We start from the raw sequence: 9,385 nt of genomic DNA on the forward strand, positions 1-9,385 counted from the left end.
CAGCATTAGAAACAGAAAAGTCTAATCGGCTTCATACATTCAGACTTAACCCTTCCTGTCAGAGTTGACCCCAACCCCTCCCCTTTTATATAAAGCACATTCCAAAACTGGAAATTGGTCATTTTGGGTGGAAATCATATTTTAAAGAGGAATACTGCTGCACGCAGACCATCGTTTGCAAAAAAACAGATACTGACCTCCTATGATCTACTTCTAACAGTATTGTGCTGTTAATGTTTTAATTGACTCATTTGTGTTTCCTATCAAAACCACAAAGCTTTTTTTCCGACTGTGTCTGGTGAGGAGACTCATAAAAAAACAGGGGGCAGCACAATGAGAAAAGATATGACACGGATACAATCAAGCTGAGTGCCAACTGCAACCACAGGCTCCCTCCGATTGAGTCCACAGATCAGTGGCGACTGGTATCTGCGTTTTTATTACCCCCCGCCCCCCACATCTGACCTTTATTCCTGGGATAGCGCGGGGAGCTCTTTCTCTAACCTTTAATGATATTCATTGGCATAAACTTCCTGGGTGCCACGGGGGTCATCATCCTCTGTTTAATTGGATCCAACATGCTGAATTAGGAACAACATCGGCGGGTGCCTGCTTCACATTCAGCGCAGTGTTATTAAGACATCTCGAGAATAGGTAGTCCCCCCACCCCACAGTCCCCCCCTTTAATCGAAGCTATTTTTTCCCTGCTCAGGGTCAGAATTACTTTCGTTGGGAACAAAATAGTCTCCCAGTCTCCACTATAGTTTTGTTGGAGAGAGAAAGACTGAAGGGTTTCTGCCGCTAACCCCTCCCCCCCACCCGGCAGACATAAACATTCAGCGACTACCCAAAAACAACGCGGAATGTGAGCAGTGGAATTAAAGTGTTGTCTTCTTTTCGGACGCAGCACAAGCGGCTGACTCGTATGGGCTCAAACATGAATTCCGCGGGCGAGTAAAGGCGAACATAAATAGAGAGATGCCATCTCCAACCTGCCCCCAAATTACTTAAGTCTACATTTTAAATTCTGCTGGACCTGGCCATTTGAATCCATGTGGGTTATGGAGGTTTCGGGCCTGTGGGGATGTGAGATGTTCCCTGGTTGTCACAGTGAGCAGCAGCTTTTCCCAGCACTGCCCCCCACTCATTGAGGCAGCCGGGCAAGGCGGCTAAAGAGATGTTTCGCTCCAGTGGATTCGGCAGATAGGATCCGAGCGAGGTCTGTGCTTTGGTTATCTCAGTAAGAAGTTTAACAACACCAGGTTAAAGTCCAACAGGTTTATTTGGTAGCAAAAGCCACACAAGCTTTCGAGGCTCTGAGCCCCTTCTTCAGGTGAGTGGGAATTCTGTTCACAAACAGAACTTATAAGACACAGACTCAATTTACATGAATAATGGTTGGAATGCGAATACTTACAACTAATCCAGTCTTTAAGAAACAAAACAATGGGAGTGGAGAGAGCATCAAGACAGGCTAAAAAGATGTGTATTGTCTCCAGACAAGACAGCCAGTGAAACTCTGCAGGTCCACGCAACTGTGGGAGTTACAAATAGTGTGACATAAATTCTGATTCTAGGATCGCATGATAAAGACTCAGGAGGAAAAAAGCAGAAATATTTATGTGAAATAGTGTGACATAAACCCAATATCCCGGTTGAGGCCGTCCTTGTGTGTGCGGAACCTGGCTATCAGTTTCTGCTCAGCGACTCTGCGCTGTCGTGTGTCGCGAAGGCCGCCTTGGAGAACGCTTACCCGAATATCAGAGGCCGAATGCCCGTGACCGCTGAAGTGCTCCCCAACAGGAAGAGAACAGTCTTGCCTGGTGATTGTCGAGCGGTGTTCATTCATCCGTTGTCGCAGCGTCTGCATAGTTTCCCCAATGTACCATGCCTCGGGACATCCTTTCTTGCAGCGTATCAGGTAGACAACGTTGGCCGAGTTGCAAGAGTATGTACCGTGTACCTGGTGGATGGTGTTCTCACGTGAGGTTCCGCACACACAAGGACGGCCTCAACCGGGATATTGGGTTTATGTCACACTATTTCACATAAATATTTCTGCTTTTTTCCTCCTGAGTCTTTATCATGCGATCCTAGAATCAGAATTTATGTCACACTATTTGTAACTCCCACAGTTGCGTGGACCTGCAGAGTTTCACTGGCTGTCTTGTCTGGAGACAATACACATCTTTTTAGCCTGTCTTGATGCTCTCTCCACTCCCATTGTTTTGTTTCTTAAAGACTGGATTAGTTGTAAGTATTCGCATTCCAACCATTATTCATGTAAATTGAGTCTGTGTCTTATAAGTTCTGTTTGTGAACAGAATTCCCACTCACCTGAAGAAGGGGCTCAGAGCCTCGAAAGCTTGTGTGGCTTTTGCTACCAAATAAACCTGTTGGACTTTAACCTGGTGTTGTTAAACTTCTTACTGTGTTTACCCCAGTCCAACGCCGGCATCTCCACATCATGACTTTGGTTATCTGACATTGATGGACGCTGTTTACCTTTTCATTTGGTAAATGTGTCACTCAGAGTCCGGGCAGAGTCAGTCTGCCTTATTACACATCGGGGCTGCTGCAAATCGGACTGTGTTATGGTAACAATTTACCAAACCCTTAACAACCGATATTAGAAACATCTTGAGTAAACATTAGCGTGTCATTCACTGCTCCTTTTTTAAGTCGGGAAGGCTAAAAAAAAATCTGTCCATTAGCTTTGAAAAGTTTTGTAACAAAGTTTATGTGAAAATGTGGGAATTAAAAACAATTTTCCACGTGGTAAGACTTAGCCTGGCTACAGATACATACATCCCAGGCAGCAAATTGTTTTACAATGTTACACTTAAAATGCAAACATCATTTCCATCAAAAATTCATTGATGAATGGTTTTTAGTTTCGCCTTTGTGCTAGATGGGGTGGCAATAGAAGGGGGCATTACAGAGAAGTTCTGCTGTGATTACTTTTTTCTACAGGCGCCAATAAGCTCTCAGCCAGTTATGAAGCGAGTTACGGCACTCTGGCGGTGCATGTGGCAGGGTGGAGCTCTGCACTGCATTGGTTTGACAATATGTTTGAATGGAGCCCATTTACCTTTGGGTATCTGTGCAGCAATGTGACTTTTGGGGTCGGCAGCATAGAGATGTAATTAATGTTCCGCATTCGCTAGAATATAACTACAATGCAAGCCTTAATCTTAATGCCACAGGGTGCAGGGTTCCAACTAGCGCCAGTTTTGAATTTACATTCTTGGGCTTCCTTGGGGTGTGAATCGCAACACTCTCTCCCGCCAATGGTAAAAGGCTGTCGGAACCCCGAAAACCTATAGGAGTGACTGCCTAATGAATGATGATTAGTTTGATACAGCGTGTGGGGATAATGCAAGCAGCGATGATGCCACCAGGCACCATGTAGAACATGCATCACTGTCAACTGGCCGCCCTTTCTCTTTTAGTCTCGGTGAGGTGCTTATCTCTCCCGCCCCTGTGAAATTGACCTCTTCACAGCCCCAGACCATCTCTAGATTCACCCAAATCTTTAGTAACGAAATGCCTTCCTGAACACGAGCGAATAGAAATTGGCGACTAGCCAACAGCATCAGGTTAAAAGTCAAACGATCGCGTAAATTCCTGGAGATCCGTCTCAATCTAATTCCAAGCTGCATATTTGAGCGCCTCAGACTTTCGGTGGGGGGATGGGGGTGACACCAGAGAGAGTGACATTGATTATTCTGCACCGTCCTTTCCTTCTCCCCTATGTAAAATCCTACAATCTCTACAGGGCAGAATTCAGCCCATCGACCCCGCACCAACAACAATCCCAACCAGGCCCTCTCCCCGTAACTCCACATATTTACCTTGCTAATCCTCCTGGCATTAAGGGGCAATTTTAGCATGGCCAATCAACCTAACCTGCACATCTTTGTACTCTATGAACGGTATGTTTTGTCTGCATAGCGCGCAAGAAACAATACTTTTCACTGTACCCCAATACATGTGACAATAATGAATCAAATCAAAATCAATAATGCCTAGCAAATCCAGTGGGTGTTTTTTCTAAACTTACTCAGAGATGAATATGTGGAAGTTGGCCATGTTGCCAGCACCACAAAATTCAGATAGACTGTACCAGATCAAAAATCTTTTTTAAAGTTTATTTATTAGTCACAAGTAGGCTTACATTAACACTGCAATGAAGTTACTGTGAAAATCCCCTAGTTGCCACAGCCCGGCGCCTGTTCGGGTACACTGAGGGAGAATTTAGCATGGGCCAATGCACCTAACCACTTGCCCGTTGTGGGAAAATTGTGCAGTCGAACCCATTTGACCTCAAGTCAATCACACCCTGATCTGTAGGTGAGGTCCTGGAAACTCTCTGGGAAAAGGAAATTGTGTTGAAAGGTTCCCCAAACAGACTGTTACCATCATTGGGCAGAACACCTCATTGTCAGAACTTTCAAACGACATACCTTGGCTGCTGGTGGTTTGTGCCCTCCCCATCAGATCCTCCTGCACACTGCATCTACTTTAAAACCTACTGATGATCATGAAACCATTGTCAATTGTAGGAAAAACCCATCAGGTTCACTAATGTCCTTTAGGGAAGGAAATCTGCCATCCTTACCTGGTCTGGCCTACATGTGACTCTAGAGCCACAGCAATGCGGTTGACTCAGACAACTAGGGATGGACAATAAATGCTGGCCAGTCAGCGACACTCATGTCCCACGAATGAATAAAAAAATCTCAGCACCACAGCATACTGCCCAATACATGTGACATGTGCAGTAGAACCCATCTCCCAGGCTCCATCTCCTCCTGAGACTTGCATTTATAATGAATGTTGGGAAGGAAATGCAGTGGTTTTTGTCAAGGTTCATCTCAACCAACTCCGTCACACACCACTCTGCTCTCTGCGAACTGTTCCAAGGGATGGATCCCCAGGACAAATGCCAACTTGGGCGGCACGGTGACATAGTGGTTAGCATTGCTGCCTCATAGCGCCAGGGACCCAGGTTCAATTCCCGGTTTGGGTCACTGTGTGGAGTTTGCACGTTCTCCCCGTGTCTGCGTGGGTTTCCTCCAGGTGCTCCAGGTTTTCTCCCACAGTCCGAAAGACATGCTGGTTAGGTGGATCGGCCATGCTAAATTGCCCCTTAGTGTTAGGGGGACTAGCTGGGGTAAATGCATAGGGTTGTGGGGATAGGGCCTGGGTGGGATTGTGGTCGGTGCAGACTCAATGGGCTGAATGGCCTCCTTCTGCACTGTAGGATTCTATGATTCTATCAGCTATTGCTGGAGGGCCATCATCTAGGACAAAGATGCTGTGTGGTCTGCCCAGAACCTGCTCAAGGCTCTGTGCACATCCCAACGTTGCAAACCTTGACCTTCCAAAAGAATTGAAGCTTGGGCAGTCACAGGCTCAAAGGGGAAAGGCCACAGATGAAGGGCCTCACACCGGGGAGTGCTAATGGACCGGCAGCCATGGAAAAGCCCCTGTCAAATTCAATGTGAATGTAACAAAATCTGTACCATAATCTGAGATGCACCCTCCAGTGCCATACACAGTTACTCAAACTGATCTGTGTTTCACCATATCTACGACTACACGCACATTGTAATGCATTTTACCTTTACAAATATTGCGAATAAAGCACATTTTTGGGAGTAAAACGTTTGTTTCACATTCATAGAACCCACCCTGCCAGCTAAGCGGGGAAAATTCCACAGCACCAGAATCACGGGGTAGTGCTTCTTCCGGAGAACCTGTTTAAATAGTATTGTCCTATCTGGTGTTCAATGAGTTCGAAGCTGATTTCATTCTCTGCTAGTCTGGATTCGCCCTGAATCAAAGTTCATTCATTAACTCCAATCTACTTTGTAAACTATAACATATGCACTGAGTAGAACTGATGCCAACTTGTAAACAAAGAACACAAGCTAGTGAGAGAAAAAAAGGAGGTTGGGACAATACTTCAAACTAAACCACGATAAAAGACAAATGGGGGAAAGGCAAACTGATGTCAGGAAGCTGCTCATACAAAGAGTAACCGAGGTATGGAATGGGCGTTCGGATAGATGAAAGTTCTGGAATCATTTAGCAAACAATCCAATGTGATGGTGGGAAGAGCCGGCTCTCCCCGGGTGGCTAAACTAACAAGAGACCTTCCTCAACTGTATCTGCCTTATGATCTGGTCCTTCTCAATGGACTTGCAGGCTACAGGAGCGTCGTAGTTCGCTGTGTTAATATATCCCGAATCTCATTGTACTGAGGGTATTCGTGCATCCTACTCAACATATCCTACATCTTCCTGTCTCTTTCAACCCGTGAAGTTAAGCTTGGATATTTCGAGCTCCACTGTAATTGTAGAAGTCATATTCCACCAGCAAAAATCTTTCAGTAATTAAACATGAATGAATAGCCTCCGTGAAGTGTTAAATCAGAAATGCATCCTTTGCCAAAACCTTTGTAATTGTGCGAACTCATTGACTGGACATTATCAAAGATGAAACCGCATGCCTCGGAGCACGGAGATACATCCTTTGGGAAAACTGGCATTCAAAGATCAGGTGGTTAGTGAATCCAGTTTTAAGACAAAAAGAGAGGAATTTTAGCGGCTGATTGTGTGTGTGCGCGCGATGGGATGGGAATGGGTTTTGTCTTAACACTAACCGTGCTGGAAACTTGCTTCAACATGGAACAGGCGGGTTTACCTCAATCCCACACCCATGTCATTGTCCAGAATGAGCTAACCCAGGTCATCATCCCGAGAACAAAACACATTTCTTTACAGGTTGAAAGGTTTCAACTTATTCATGCAAACATTTCCAATGTTAAATCGCGCGAGCACTAATAAATGTTGAGTAGGCGTGAGGGTTGCAGTTCCTCGTGTTACAATCCGTCGCTTCACCATCGCCACAATCCGGCTCTTATCTCGGGGCGGCGACACTCGGATTTCATGTAGGGCTGGTAAATCCCTTCTGTGCTCCTGTCAATCCAATTGAGGCGGATGCCAAAGCTGCCTCTGTGATAGCAGAGAAACAGCCTTCTTCACATATTCTGAACTGAGGCTTCAAACAGAAGTGTTGACCTATTACAGTGTGGGTAGAACTATCAATGTTCCGGGGACGGGAACTAATCGCAAACCAACCTGAAAAGCAGTGTCACAAATCTCTTTAACTGGAGCGTTATGTCTGTGTGGTTAATTCCTATCGTTCACTGGACAAGAGAAGTTTTCAAGCATTGGACCGATGTACTGCTGAGGGAATACACTCGTATTTTTAGAAAGCCGCTCGTTTTTTCTTAGGTGGAGTTATTTTCATGCCATTTTATCAGAGTGCCGAGCTATTGAATCATAAAACCAAGCAGCACAGCAGACCATTTGGGCCATCGTATCTGTGCTGGTTCTCTCCCAGTAGACAATTTCCAACTCTCCCTACAGCCCTGCAATTCTCTCCATGAAGCTAAATTCCTTTCAAAGTTACGATTGAATCTGCTTTCAGCAACTTACAGATCATGATAACATTATTTAAAATATAAAACATTGGTGTGTCAATCTTTTGATTGAAGGCTAAGGTTCATAGTGCCAGCCACCTCAGGATTAAATCGGGAAAAAATGATTAGGCGACTCCAAGGTTACATTTTAAAAGTTGAAACATTGCAGAAAGGTAGGAAAACTGGAGTTGATCAGCTGCATGGTATGGCAGACCTGTGAAAGAATGCGTTAGGATTCTGCAGAGAATCTTGACTTCAACGCAATGGGAATTGCAGAGAGGAGGAAGTCCTCTATTGCTAAGAAGGACAAAGGGACAAAAGTCTCACTAAAGTTTGATACATATTTGGTATAACTTCACGACATTTCTATCCTTCTAGAGAAAAAGTTTAGTGCTTGTTTAGCTCTTTTATGGCCTTTCTAACCTGTGGCATAACTTTTAGTAATTGGTGTAATTGTACACCGAGATCCTTTTGCTCCTCTACCGCATTTAAACTTGCACCATCCAAGTAATAAGTGTTCTTCTGTAAGAATGAGGTCAATTACAAGAGCAGTTCATAGAACCATAGAATCCCTACAGCGCAGAAGGAGGCCATTCGGCCCATTGAGTTTGCACAGACCACAATCCCACCCAGGCCCTATCCTGGTAGCACGGTAGCACAGTGGTTAGCACTGCTGCTTCACAGCTCCAGGGACCTGGGTTCGATTCCCGGCTTGGGTCACTGTCTGTGTGGAGTTTGCACATTCTCCTCGTGTCTGCGTGGGTTTCCTCCGGGTGCTCCGGTTTCCTCCCACAGTCCAAAGATGTGCGGGTTAGGTTGATTGGCCAGGTTAAAAAATTGCCCCTTAGAGTCCTGGGATGCGTAGGTTAGAGGGATTCGCGGGTAAATATGTGGGGGTAGGGCCTGGGTGGGATTGTGGTTGGTGCAGACTCGATGGGCTGAATGGCCTCCTTCTGCACTGTAGGGTTTCTATGATTCTATGATAACCCCATGCATTTACCCTAGATAGTCCCCTTGACACTAAGGGGCAATTTAGCATGGCCAATCCACCTAACCCGCACATCTTTGGAGTGTGGGAGGAAACCAGAGCACCCGGAGGAAACACATGCAGACACGGGGAGAATGTGCAAACTCCACACATACCGCCCAAAGCCGGGAATCGTCCCTGGCGCTGTGGGGCAGCAGTGCTAACCACTGTGCTACTGTGCTGCCCTCCAGCAGTTACCTATCAAAAAGGATGCACAAAGGTTAACATTTTGCATATACCCTTGAAGGTGGTGAAAGTACCATTTTGTGAACATTCTGAGTGGTAAACTGCACTACACCCCAAGTTTAATTATGTGTAAGTGAATAGATTTATGTGAGTTAAAATCAGGCCCATTGTCTCTGTTCCCTAACCATTGAATCCATTCAACTCCCTGCAACTGTTTGAGACTGTCTCAGGCTGTTTGCAACTTTGGTTTCAACCCTGAACTTCGGACCACATTACCATACCATCACTAAGATTTCCACCTCTGTAACATCACCTGACTCTGACCCTCATCAGATCATCTGCTCTTGCTCATTCATGGCTTTGGAAGTTCTAGACTTGACTACTTTATTACATTCCTGACCAGCCTCCTCTCATTAACCCTCCATTAAAATTAGGTCATCCCTTACCAAACTTGCACCAAGTCCCATTTCCCCATCACCACTGTGCTTACTAATCTAGATTGGTTTCAGATTAAGCACCATCTCATTTTAAAAATTCTTACTTTTGTTTTCAAACCCCTCCATGAGAGATCATGGAGGGGTTTGAAAACAAAAGTAAGACACCTCATTATCCCTGTAATCTCCTCTACAACCCACTGAAATATATGTCCTTCTCCAATTCTAGCCTCTTGAACATTCCCA

The sequence above is a fragment of the Mustelus asterias genome, chromosome 1 (genome assembly GCF_964213995.1).
Source record: "Mustelus asterias chromosome 1, sMusAst1.hap1.1, whole genome shotgun sequence".
Classification (NCBI taxonomy): domain Eukaryota; kingdom Metazoa; phylum Chordata; class Chondrichthyes; order Carcharhiniformes; family Triakidae; genus Mustelus; species Mustelus asterias.